The sequence below is a fragment of the Pteropus alecto genome, unplaced genomic scaffold (genome assembly GCF_000325575.1).
Source record: "Pteropus alecto unplaced genomic scaffold, ASM32557v1 scaffold21, whole genome shotgun sequence".
Taxonomy (NCBI): Eukaryota; Metazoa; Chordata; class Mammalia; order Chiroptera; family Pteropodidae; genus Pteropus; species Pteropus alecto.
This window is the reverse complement of record NW_006436282.1, coordinates 19231666-19245562: the sequence shown is the minus strand read 5'-3', so window position 1 is coordinate 19245562 and position 13897 is coordinate 19231666. Positions and strand designations below refer to the sequence as shown.

The following is a 13897-nucleotide window of genomic DNA, read 5'->3' as shown; positions in this document are numbered from 1 at the left end:
ATAATTTTGTAATGTGACAAATATTGCTTCAGTGGCAATTATTATGATATACACATGCATTGCAGTAACACTGTGCACTTTAAATTTACAAACTGTAACATAGCAAATTTATCAAAAAAAAAAAAAGCAAAAACTGGCTCAGCTGGGGCTAGAAGGTCTAGGATGGCTCTATTCATGTCTGGTGCGCTCTGTATCTGCTGGAGTGGTGGGACATGTCTGTCACCATCAGTAGGCTAGCCCAGGATCATCCACATGATACAGCGTCATAGTGCACAACATACAGGAATAGGAGGAATTGTGGGCCACCTTTTGCAGTCTACCACATTCCTCCTCTTTCCACTTATTTCTCTCATCCTCTTTATTCAAGTACTGAGAGGACTTGGTTTTGTTATTAGCTCGATTGGTTGTCTTACCAGTCGTTGACATTTTTAGGCTAGCTGACTCTCAAGGCTGTGTGAAGATTTACTAAAGCTATGCATTTGGCATAATAGTTGTTCAATACCTAATTGAACTATGTTCCTTTGGACCTTCTTGGCAAATTTAACTCTTCCCAGTTTCTATTTGAGAATTCCATACTAAAAATATTCAGTTATTCCTCACTATTTGAGATGTAGTTGATTAAAACTATCATACATTGGGAGGCATGGTTTACCACTCATGAGCTTTTAGATCCCTTTCTTTATCATTAGGGAACTGACATTTTCCACGAAACTTAACTTTCCCTTAAGAAGATGAATATCGAATACAATTATGAATTTGCTTGAAGAATTGAATATTATAGTGATAGGTTATGTGAAACTTAAAAAAATAATCTGTTTTCTCTGTATTAGCATTAGAGGGTCCAAGGAGGGAGTTGGAGAGAGATCAGGTTTGGGAGGGAAAGATGGAATTCTTTTTTGAGGAAAACATCTACTTAAGGCTTCTGTGTTTTTAAATCCACCAGTGGAATCATTTCTTTCTCTCATAAATCTGTAATGATGGCATAGTTGCACATCATGATTTGTGATGTCCTTTGGTCAGCAAAGAGAAAAATGAAAGAAGTAAACAAACACACGAACCTTGTAATGTCCACCCAATATTTCTTAATAGCCCCTGAGATGGCAAACCTAAATGATCTTGCTTGCTGAAAATCATGGCAGTATTTGAGAGGATGGGTTTCCAGCCATTAATGGAACACAAATAATGAGATGATTTCTTTTGCCCTGCACAACCTGAAATGGAGCCGCAACTAGTGAGCCTTCTGCTTTCACACAGAGAATACTCAGTGTATTTTTATTCGTAGCCATTTCCTATTCTAATTGTATAAAAAACTTATTAACATGTCTATAAACTGAAAGCTTAAGCCACAATTCTGACTTTGTTTCATTGAACTCTTAAATTCATATCCTGTACTTTTAAGATAATTTTTCTATCTTGCTCCCTCAAAAGTGAAGAGTTTATATTAGAATAAATAAACTTTACTTAAAAGTGTCTGTTTTCAACCAAGATGCATTTTTATACACATGTTATTAAGACCAGCATGTAAAAATATCAGCTTAACTACTTGAAGGAATTACTTTGTGAGTGGTTGCTGGCACTAATGTATGATAAACACACTATCATCTGAAGGGTAAACTCTTTACTCATTTTCCATGGTTTATAACCAGTAAGAGATTGTTTGACTTCATATCAGGTCCATCAGTACTACCACCATTACTTGAATGTCTGATGCCTCTGCTCTGGAAAATTTAAATTGCCTCCTAACAGATCTTTCTTACTATACCCTTTAATCGCCACCAAATCATTTTATTCATTGCGATCAGAGTATTTTCCTTAAGCTGTCATTCTCGAGTTTAGAAACATGAACCATTTCCTCATAGCCTTTGGAATAAAGCCCCTATTCTCTACTTGACATTCAAGGCTCTTTATTAGCAGTTATCACACCTATTTTTCACCTTCATCTTCATACAGTAATCTCAGACAAGAGGTTAACTTTTCTTAACCTTATGAAAAAGTACTTTACGTAAGGAAAAGATTGTCTCTTAAGTAGGCCAAGACTTCAGGTTTTGAATGGGCCTGAGGATTCTGTATCATCTTGATCTGGAAGGCCTAGTGCTGCTCCAGGCCTACTCTATAATTTGGACTCAACAGATATTTACGAAGAGTCTTTTATGTGTCAGACATTTGCACATAACATCATCTCGTGATCATCAAAACAATCTTGTTGGGTATTACCACAGCCAGTTTTCAGACCAAGAAGTTGAACTCAGGAAAGGTAAAAAAAAAAAAAAAAAGAAAGAAAGAAAAAATGTGCCCAAATCCTCATGACTGGTCAGAGCAGAGCCAGAGTATGAATAGCATTCTCCTGCATCTGTAATCTGTGTACTCCTCCCCTTCTTCACGCCTGCAGCAGAAGTTTATCAAGTTCAGCAGAATTTCATCATGTTTTGGTCCATCTTGGAACCTTCTTATAGTTTTCTTAAGTGACCTCTATACCAGGATGACTTCGGGGAGGTGACAGCAAAATAAATGGACTTTTTAGAATTACAGTGTCTAAGGGACGGATTCTCATATATGTTTGGCTCTGAACTGTTCTTTCTCATTGGGTCAGGACTGCGTGTTGCATGATGGCACATAGGTGTTTTCTTCTTGACATGTTTTATTCTGGGTATTTAAAGTGCAATACGATGAGGAAAATTAACTTGCAGTAACACTGAACAGAAAGCACTTTGCAGAGTCAGAGTTCACAGCCTTCAATGCAGTCAGTGGTCTTGCCAGTGATGCCAAAAGCAGAAATGAATGTATTCGAAAGACATTTCCTGATATTATGATTAAGTTATGGTTTCTAATACATTTGAGAGATTTTATTGAGTTTTTGGTCTACAAGAATAATTGAAATATTTCTTGAAGATTTTAGTTAATTGTAAGGTATTCTTCTTCCTGCTGCCTCCCGAATAGTGATATCTTAGAGGATAAATATTTTGTGAAGAGCTGTGCAAAAACAGGGAATGTTTTATTATAGAAATATTGACTGTTAATAAGAAACACGAAGGTACTTTAGGTACATTGCAAAAATATTTAACTTGTTGGAGCCAAATATCAATTATATTTAATTTCTGGACTCCTAGACTATGGTAGGGTTTGAATTCTGTATTCCCAAGCCAAAAGATTTTTTAAAATAGAAAACTCTTTTTAATTCATATATCCCCCAAAATGTTTCTTCTAAATATTTTTGGATACATCTCTCTCAGTTACTGAAAAGGGTCTGAAATTTTGTCCTACCTGCAAGCCAGGAAGTTTGCCTGCCACAATTTCATGGGTGCTTGCGTGTCCGGCAAGTGGTAAATCCTGCCACATCCTGTGCAGCTCTGGAAGATAAACCTGAGTGGGAATGGTGGGAGATTGAGAAAAGAAAGAAGACAGAAAGCTAAGATTGGGAGGCCTACTATCCATTGATGATGGAGTAGAGAGCGATTTTATTTTTGCAAGTTGCTTTTATACAAGAGCATACATTTGCTGGCTAAAATAAGATTATCCCCACCCAACCTACACATCCTGCTATAATCATTTGCATTTCCATAGATTATCCTCATTCTTAGGAGGATTCATAGAGGTGAGGCAACCCTTGGTTGACCTCACAGATTGCAAGGACCTTGTCAGCTTGCAACCTGCTCTCCACAGGTGCTGGCAGAAAGACATGATACTCCTGGGTCAGAAACCAAGGACAGTTTGTTACTCACAGCACTAGCAGTAACCAAAGTATCAGCATTTGTTCCAGTTTCCCAAGCCATAACTCCTGCTGGGCAATGTGAAGAGGATCAGGTGATACCTGCACATGCAATGAGGAGTATTACAGGTGAGCAATACTGAGTTTAGAGAACCCATATTGTTTATAATTAGCACTAAGCATGTCTCCCTTTTCCTCCAGGAGACACTATCTACCAGGCTAAAAGTGAAACCTGCCCTTTGCTCCAGAGCAAGACATTCTTTGTACCTCCTATGGCTGTTTGCTGCACATACATCATAAAATAGTTCAGAACAAAAGCAGTCAATGCTTCTGCTTATAAGATGTGCAGAAATGTGAGTGAGTCATGCAGAACTGTCTCCCAACACTTAATTTCTGGAGTTCCCAGAAACTTTAGGATATGCTACCAGCTTGACACATTGGATAAAAATAGAAGTTATGCTCTATGATTTGAGAGGTCCTGTCCCTCAAATTAACTACATATCGTCAATTATTTTACCATTATAACTTTACTCCTTTGACTCGAGCTTTAGGTCTTCAAATGAGCCCTTTACCTAATTACAAACACTGCTGGAAGTAGCTTCATTTTATCCTTTTATACTTTAGTAAGTAGAGGCTGGGTATTATAGGGGAAGAATATTCCTGGGCTTAGAATTAGATGTGATCTGGAGGCCTCATTTTGCCACTGGCTACACTGGACCTCAATTTCTCTGTATATTAAATATTTAAAACTAGAAAACTATAGGAATGCTATAAAGATTTGGAGAGAAAATGTTTAACAAACTAAAATTCTATACCTATCTAAACATGAGGATAAGTGTGTTTTCAGATATATGAGGTCTCAACAGAGTGACTCTCTTGTACTCTTTTTCAGAAAAAAAATATGGAAGGATATGTTTCATGAAATGAATAAGTAAAATAAGAAATAGGAAGGCATGACATAAAAATCTATGAGGGGATCTAATACGAGAGAGTTCCCAGGATGATGGCAAAGGGAAGCCCCACAATAGTGGGTATCCAGCAGCCTAGAAAACAATTAGTCCAGATAGTAATGGAAAGACAGAGCAATCCATAGGGAAGGGTCCAAAAAACAAATTAAACTGATAGATTACATGAGGTATTTGGCTACACTGAGAAGAAGTTTCAGTTCTAATGGAGACTTTTTGAATGAGTCGATGATAGGTTATATAAAAATCAAACAAAAAAAAATATAGAAGAATGTATAAACTTAGGAAATGAAATGTATAGGAGATCTAATTATATTATACTGTATGACTGAGCTATAAACAATATTAATAGATTCATAATTATGTAAACTTTGGTTATAGATTTAACCTAAAATTGTGCTATAGTTAAGTTCGGAAGATAGAGACAGGGAAATGAGCATATGCTTTGGATGTGTGTGTGTGGGGATGTGTTAAGAGAGGTAATTCCTCATCTTCCATAGAAGGAAGGAAGTAAATAATGTTTAAAATTAAAAAATCAAATAACAGTAAAAGCACATTATTTATAAAATGGATATAAATAGTAAAAGAAACAGTGAAAAGAATTGAAAGTGGTTACCACAAGGAAACAGGAATAGGGGTTGGGAAAGGGTGGGTTAGAGGACTGTTTTTTGTCATGTTTTGCCATTTAAACAATGTGCATGTATTACTTTGATCAAAATTAAAATTAACTTTAAAATGTAATGCATTAATTGGCCCATTGCCAGTTAAATGTTTAGCAGAGATTAGTTGAAATTCGAAATGAGATGGAGCCTGGTGGAATAAAGGGGGCACATACCAGAGAGCAGAAGGTGATGCTGTTAGGAGAGGTGAGATTTATATTTGTAGCTCTGTTACAGTCTTTTTCTAAGGTTAACTTTGGCTACATCTTTGATCTCACATCATAAACTATGTTAGAGCATCAATCATATTTAGAAGCTGTACTAACTTGTATGGGACACTAAGGTCTATATTGCAAGTCACTACTCTAGCACACTAAATGCTATTATCTCAGCCTGAGTTAGTTAATGCATCTTTGCTGAGTGCCTAATTCAGTACCCAGGGGTACTCCTTATATCTCTAGAGGTCTGTAGAATTTAAATTACCAGCCTCCTGGGTAAAGATGATGTTCAATTTAACATTCCGAATTGCATCTAGCAATTGTTATTGCTCAATAAATATTATGGTAGTAATGCTTAGAGGGCTGGGAAGCTTGCAGCTTAGACAAAATTGTCACTAGTTGTGTGGAAATTAGCTCGAACCGTGGTCATATTTCTAGCTGACTCTCAAGTGTTGAGCCTGTATTAGGCTGCTCATCATGTGGTACTTCTACAGCCTCACTTCTCCGGATAGTTCAACTAATGCAGGTCTCAGAGCTCTGTGATACATGCAGCTTCTGCTTTGCGGATTATATGTAGTTTTTGTAACCTGTATGAATGAGCTTGGAAGGTAGATGGTAGGAAAGAAAGAAGCAGTGTAAGAAACTCATGTTAGAGTTCTCAAACTTCCACATCCTCCTTTCTGTTTATTCAATAAAGAATCTGAACAGCTATGATGCACAAAACACAGTGCTAGACACTGTGGGGATAAAGAGCTAGAGAGACTCAACCCATCATCTCAAGGAGTTTACAGTTTCAATGGAGAGACAGAGTTATGAATATAATTGTAGTGTCAGGCAGAATGCTTTAAAAGAGTTTAATTCCCCATTTCCTAACTGCATGGCTTTAAACGGATTAATCTTGTAGTGGTCTCTGTAAAACAGAATAATAATGGTGATGATGAGGTGAGTTAGTGCTGGCTCAGCATCTGGCACATAGTAGGTCTTAATAATAATAATAATAATAATAGAAATAATACCTTTCTAGTCTATCCCTTTGGGTTTTCCTGGAGGTATGGAGCAAACATATTTGAAAAACCCTCTAAATCTCTTATTTCTTAAAGTTAACTCAGGGAGTGCCAGTTGAGCTGAGCACTGGAAGATGAACAGGAAGAAGGAACAGAAGGAAGGGGATAGTATTTTAGCATTTCAGACTCAGGGAACTATATGAATGATGACACAGAGCTATGGATATTTATTTAAACTTATTTAGGGATCAGCTATGCTTAGGCAGTCGTAGTGAGAGATAATGCTGGCAAGTGATATGCCATAGGAAAGGAATTCAATTTTATGCTATTGGTAGAGAGAAAAGTTAAGAAGCTATTACTTGTTCCCTAGCTGCAAGGAGATGAGGAAGGCACTTGTGAACTTCTCTGTGGACACTGGGAATGTGAAAAAGACAGTAGATGCCACCAAGTGCCTAGGAGGATTGTGTCACTATAAACTAATGTGGAACTTGAGAGCAAGGTCTGGTTTACAAGGAAAATAATGACATCTGTTTAGGAGATAGGTGATTGTTTTAGTTCTTAGGCTTATTAAAAATTTTTCTTAAGAAGAGATTCCTTAAATCAATGATTATATGAAAACTTAAGTTTTATGTAGCTCCAGAGGCAATAACATATGAATAATTTGACTTTTAAGAGGCCTCCTATGTGCCATGCCAGGAAGTCATATAATATGTAATGAATTACGTTCTATGCTTTCAGTACAAGAATCCATTAGCAATATTAACATGCCAGGCACTCTCTGCAACCCCTCAACATCCCCTCACACCTTAGCAGGAAGTGTAGTACCTAAAGTATGATTACCGATAATTTAGAGGAAGATTATCTCTTCACATTTTGTTTATTTAGCTTTGCATTTCCTAGCATTACCTCCTATGCATATTTAAAGAATTTGTTACTGGCTTATCTATAAGGCATGCATCAAGAGCTGTCACTGAACATTCACGTAATGCTAAATGTGGTTGAAAAGTCAGCAAATTGAATTTAGAACAAGATTTCCCTTTTAGATGGCAGCAGTTTTATTTTCCTCGCCCACAGATAGATTCACCCTGGGGTGTACCCTTGAATTCAGTGAGTATTATACATGCCTCAGACTGGAAGGAAGAGAAATAACAATTCACTTACAATAATTTTTGATATTCGTTATTACTGTCCCAGTTAGGATGATTTCGGTTAGTACCATCAGCTGTGACTTTGAACTCTGAAGGTTATAGGAAGATGAACTAGTTGGGAGTTTGGATGAAGGGGTTTAATGGAGCTGACTGGTACACCATTCCTATTGAGAAGTATATGCCTGAACCTTGAATTAGTCCTCTGACATTAATGAGTTTAAATAACAATTAGATATTTTCCCACTAGCTTGCAAAATATCTTACTCCCTCCCCTCCCTGCCCCAGCTGATATTTGTTACTTTGACAAATACATTGATATTTGTCAATGAGAAAGTAGCAGAGGCCTATATCTGGTAATTGTCAAGTATCTTTTATTATTTCCCTGCTATTTCAACACTAGAGGATTGCATGATTGGTCATTCATTCATTCATTCATTCAACATTTTTTCTCTTCTTCCTGTGCGTCAGGCAGTGTGTTTGGTGCTGTATACCAGGTGCTGGGGCTACAGGAGTAAACAAGGTGTCTGATCTCATGGAACTTAAATTAGGGGGAGGCAAAATCATAGACAAATAAATAGTTTCGAATAATGATAGACTATGAAAAAAATAAACAGGGTAAGAAATAGTGACTGGATGAGAGGCTGCTTTAGAAAGGGGAGTTCAGGAATGGCATATCTAAGGAGGCAACATTTGAGAAGAGGCCTGAGTGATAAGAAGGAGCCAGTCATGTGAGCATCTGGGGAAACATAAAACTTAATCTGGTGATGAGAAGTAGTAGTATGTGCTTGGTTAAGAGGTAGAGCATCATTGATTTAAGGACCTTGTTACTAGATAAGGATGGGTGGAGAGCTTGCAGTTAATATGGGTTTAAAAGCATAAACAACAGCAAACTGGTTTCCATGTCCTTAGAAAAAGAAAGGAGCAGTGAGGCAAAAATATGCCCCTTGACTCCCAACATCCCTTCTCCCATTCTTAGTAACAGAATTTCTAGGTAGCACGTAGTTGAAAACCACCATGTCAGCTCTGCATGGCTTATATTTAGACTGTAATATGAGAGAAATAAACTGCAGTCTTGTTTAATTTGCCAGTACCTTGCATCTTGTTATGCAGCTAAATCTATACTGACTAATATAGGTTAAAATAATGCATGAGGTAACAATAAGGTTGAAAGAAATTTTGAAAAAAGGAAAAAATTCCTACCTGTAATCCCACTTTTCTAATACAACTATCTTAATATTTGTATATTATCTTCTGAACCCCATTCACATTTTTACATAATTGTAAGGAGTTTACATACCATTCGACATTCTGCTTATTTATTTATTTATTATTTTTAAATTATTTATTATTATTATTTTTTTTAGATAAGGCAGCCCTTGGTTGACCTCACAGATTGCAAAGACCTTGTCAGTTAACAATCCCTTATTTTTTATTTTTTATGGCCTACAGCACCTGGTCTTCCTAGGTGGTCTCCCATCCAAGTACTAACCAGGCCCAACCCTGCTTAGCTTCCGAGATGACATTCTGCTTTTTTAGATTTAGTCTTACATGTTACATATTTTTCTATGTTTTAACATAGTTGACACAATTTACAAATCCATTCAAAGGGTAAATTTTTAAAAGTTAAGTTTATTAGTGATCTGGCATGTCTATGAGAGCCTCTTAAATGCTTAGTTTGATCCTGAAATATATATACTTGGTAGGAGATGAGTATAATAAATATCAATAAATATTAGCTGGTATCATTATTATTACGATTGGACTCCATTGTCTATTCCTAGAGTTGGGAAAGTAAAGAACGAGATCTGGTTTGAAATGGCAGCTGGGGCAAGATGGAGGATAATGATGCCAACAACTTTTAATGTGCTGTAACCAGTTGATACTCATGTTCATTTGTAAGACATCTAATTCTTAGCTGTAATATTTGTGAGTCGTGCTTATTTTTTAGATGTTCTGGACTGGAATGCCAACTCAGCCTCCTGTTCATCTTTAACCGTGTCTCCTCTCCCTTTGTTCCGATTGCTTTACTCCTTCTTGGACATTCAGTGTTTCCTCTGTGTTGTTTCAGGGTCATCGCTAAGTTTGCTTAAAGTTTTAGATGTCTTAATGGAATGAATCACTAAGGAGAGCATTCACGGAACAGCTTTTAAATTTCTCATTTAGTACTGTTTTAGCTAAAAGTCCAATTCGGCAGTTAGTGGAGATGGAAGGGTTTCTCATGTTGGTGGATTCTTGATGGTAGAATAATCAATTAATTTAGGCATACTTCTGGTAAATAATATATTTTAGAATATTTTTAATTTATTTTTATTAAAGTGATTTTTAATTAAAATTGTGAATAGGTAATATAATCACATTATTTAAAAAACCAGAAAGTATAAAAAAAGTTTACAGCAATATGTCTCCTTTTAAGATCCTTATCTGCTCAGTTCCCCCACTCCCCTTGAAATTAACCATTATTCATAATTTCTTCCTTTCAGTTTCCTGATATATATATGAGCAAATATAAGTGTAGATTCTTATTTTCCCTCTTTTTTTGACTCTTCAGTATCTTAATAAGCATCTTTTGAAGAAATGGATTTCCAGTATATTTTCAACACATAAATTTTAATAGATGGTAGTAGTTTCTGGTAAAATTCTAGATGTGATTAAATTTCAAGGGCAGATTCAGAGCCTAGGATTTGGAAGTATTTTCTTCTTTGAAAATCAATTGAAACAGCACTGTACGGAAATTTCATGTAATGTAGTTAATACTGCCAAAAACAAAAGAACACAGTCAAATGGTCAGGATACAGCTGGAAAATGTGTCAGATTTCAAAGTACAGGTTTTCACAGCTGCACAGCACTTACAGGCCAAGTGTTTATGCCACTAAGACAAGATTATTGTTGCTGGGTATCCTATAAAAGATGTTACATTTCAGGTTGCACTTTGTCATTTCTGAAGTCTGATATCAACAGATAAAATCTAAAACCATTTATTTCAAGAACATAAAGGACTGATAATATAATGCGATATTCTCTTAGCTGTAATAGAAACCCTAACTCAAAGTGGCTTGAATGTTAAATAAAATTTCTTGGCTCATATAACCTGAAATCCAGTGGTAGATTAGGTTTCTGGATTGATTGATATAATAGTTCAATTCATCAAGGACCTGTGTTCTTTCTGTCTTTGTTCTCTGCTATCAGTGGCGTCTACTTTATCTTCAGGTTGATTTTTCTCATATCTGTACTTCTAGTAGGATTTGGGATTATTCACTTTCCCCGGATGGAGTGTTATGGAATGGGGAATGACCAGCAAGGAATGCTAAACATCAAGGAATTCTGGGGAACTGCTCCCTCTGTTGAGACTTAGGAATGAACCACCATGAGTGTGCTTGGTGAATTTTACCATGTGAGCAAGGGTGCTTATTTAGAGACTACAGTATATCTAGTTCAAGGTCAGCAGTTCTCAACTGAAGCTGCGCATTGGAATCACTGGGGAGAGTAAAATGGAAAAATATTGATGCCCAAGTCCACTTGCCAGAGATTGATTCATTTGCCCAGGACTGGAGCAAGTATTTGAATTTTGTGTGTGTACATGTGTCCCAGGCTTCTTTATTTCAGATCAGAGTGATGAGTGATGTGGGCATTAAAATCAAGAGCATCATCGAAATTCACCGGAATTCCCTCCAACCAGTTCCCCCAAACTCCCTGCCCCCATAGTGTTCCCAATAATGACGAAGAACTTAATCCCAAAGCCCTGGTACCATCCTCAGGCTCCTCTGTCCCTGCTCTCCCCTTTTTTGCGAAGGGCAGGCACTTCAGTTTGAATGCGCGGGAGAGCCCAGAGTGGAGGCAGACAGAGGGAAAGGCTTCACCCTCAGGGAAAGGACCGAGGGGTACAGTGTAGTGAAGTGAGGGCCCGCATAGCCTGGGGTACCAAAATGGGGCCCTGGCGCCAGAAGAAAGGATATTGGTTCCCCTGAGAAAGGAGGCCCAGAAGCGTCCAAATCCTCTCATGAATAGTCACTGCTCGATTGTTTGCCTTCCTGGCGACAGTTGCAGAAGCGCACTTGGAGCACATCTTTTTCAAGCCTGAGCCATTGGGCCATGTGGCTGACCTGCTACAAAGTGTGGGCTTTGGGCGCTGCAGGAACATGCTCTCCAGGTTGCCCCCCACTTGGCCCTCCATCCCTGTTCGCTTTCTCTTTTGGGCCTGCACGAGGGTCTCTGCTTCGCACGTCTCCTGTAGATTCTCGTCGTCAGCTTCTTGCACCCCCTTCTGCAGCGGGGGGCCGCTGTTTACCCGTGTTCTTCAAACTGAGCAACAGCGCCTCAAAGCGGCAGACAGTCGTTTGGCTGAACACCTTCCCTAAGAGAACCCTCCAGGTGAGCCCCAGATCGCCTGGGTGTGCCCTGGGCTGATCCTCTTCTGCTTCAAGAGCTTGGCAGATTGCTCTAGGTCTTTTCTGCTGAGCTTCCATGTCCTCACTCGCCACCACCTCAGGGTTTTTGCTCCGGGGTCTCCTTGTCCAGATCCACGGCCCCGGGCTGGGCAGCATGGGGCTCTGGGGAGGCCCCCTCAGAGTTGCCTTCCACTCCGGCTCCCGCCTCGCCCTCGGGCTGAGGGGTCGACAGGCCTCCTTGGGGCAGCATCCCCACTCCAACCTGGGATCCACAGTAGGCCATTCCCCCGTAGAACTCACGCGGCGGGGGACACAGAGGGACCCCCCACACCTCGGTGCTGGGGCCAAGCCCCGGCCGGATTTCTGACCCGCCAGGAAGGCCCTGGAAGCTCAGCCTGGTCTGAGGGTCAACGCAGCCCCGCTCGGGCCCTTCTGGCCGGTCGCCTCCACCGCCCAGTGGGGCGAAAGGCAAAGTCGGAAGCCAGGTGTCCTGCCACCGGGAGGGACAGCGCCCCAAGCCCGGGGCCTGGTAAAAGGGGTCTTAGAATTTTAAAAAATGCACTCCTTCCCTCTAGCTCCCCAGCTCTTCCCTCGTCTGCCCCTATAGCCTTTCACCTGTGTCACCGCACAGTCTCTTACTAGATTTGCCATTTCTTCCCTCCACTCTTTCTTTCACAAAGTTTCCAGATGAACTGTCTCGTAGTAAAGCTGTTATGTCAACCATTTTATTATCCCTTTGCTGAAAAATCTAAAATTCCTTATCCTGGCCTTCAAATGCCTCTCTAGCACAGTCCAAATCCACCCTTTTTGTCTTATCTCACACTTTACCCTTTCATTTACTCCATGCGTTAGTCAAATTGAATTAGTCACAGACACACTTTGTCATAAATACTTTGCCATTTTAACACCCTGCTTAAATTTACCTTTCCCACACAATATTTTCTGATAATTCAGCTGAAAGAAATAATTTTTTTCTCAAAGCGCCTGGGCACTTTAACTTGATTTATCTTGTAGCACGTACCTTGTTCCACTGTGCTATATGGTGATGTGTGTACATGACTTACCTCACGGGCTGACATCTTTGCATTGTCCTCTTTGCTTATATTTGAAGATAAATGAACTTTCCAGTTTCTTCTTATGAACTTTAGACGACTTCTGCATGTTTCTATGGTTCCAGACCCCTCGAAAGAGTTCAGTAGGAAGGGTTGGTGATGAAAATGCCTTATGTCTCAGCTGGCAGCTTGGTAATGTTTACTATTTTCTGATTAGTTCTAAAGTTACTATTTATTGAATGCCTGTTGTATGCCAGGCATACAAATGTAATCAGTACTTCCTACAACAATTATGTCATCTTCCTCTTTCAGATGAATAAACTGGTACTCAGGGTGAGTAACCTGCCCAAGTTTCTTCATAAATTAACAGAGCTGAAATTCCAGACTTGCTCAAAGCCATATAGAACAGGGTTAAAGTGAAAAACAGAGATGGCTACATATCAGGCTACTGATTTTTTTTCGGCTCATCCAGACAAGGTCAAGTTCCCTTCTGCTCATGCATCAATCTATTCTGACTCTATTCCCAGTTCTACCAGGAAAGGTACTTCTCGTCCAAATGTACAATTAAATGAAGAAAAGCCAAATCTGTATTAGATACCTTGAATCCAGCCCAATCCAATCCTGCAGATGCCATCAGAAACCACTAGGATTTGATGATAGAGATTGAGAAGCATCAAAATGAGAGAATATGAGCTGTTAATGAGAGATGAAATTTCATGGGGTAAACAAAAATTGTATGAAAAGCTCAGTTACTTTCTTG

General features: G+C 38.9%; 1 pseudogene; it reads right to left on the bottom strand.

Annotated features, from left to right (window-relative positions):
- Positions 1 to 11500: 11500 nt before the first annotated feature.
- Positions 11501 to 12809, bottom strand: LOC102886823 (annotated as a pseudogene).
- Between the last annotated feature and the right edge of the window lie 1088 nt (positions 12810 to 13897).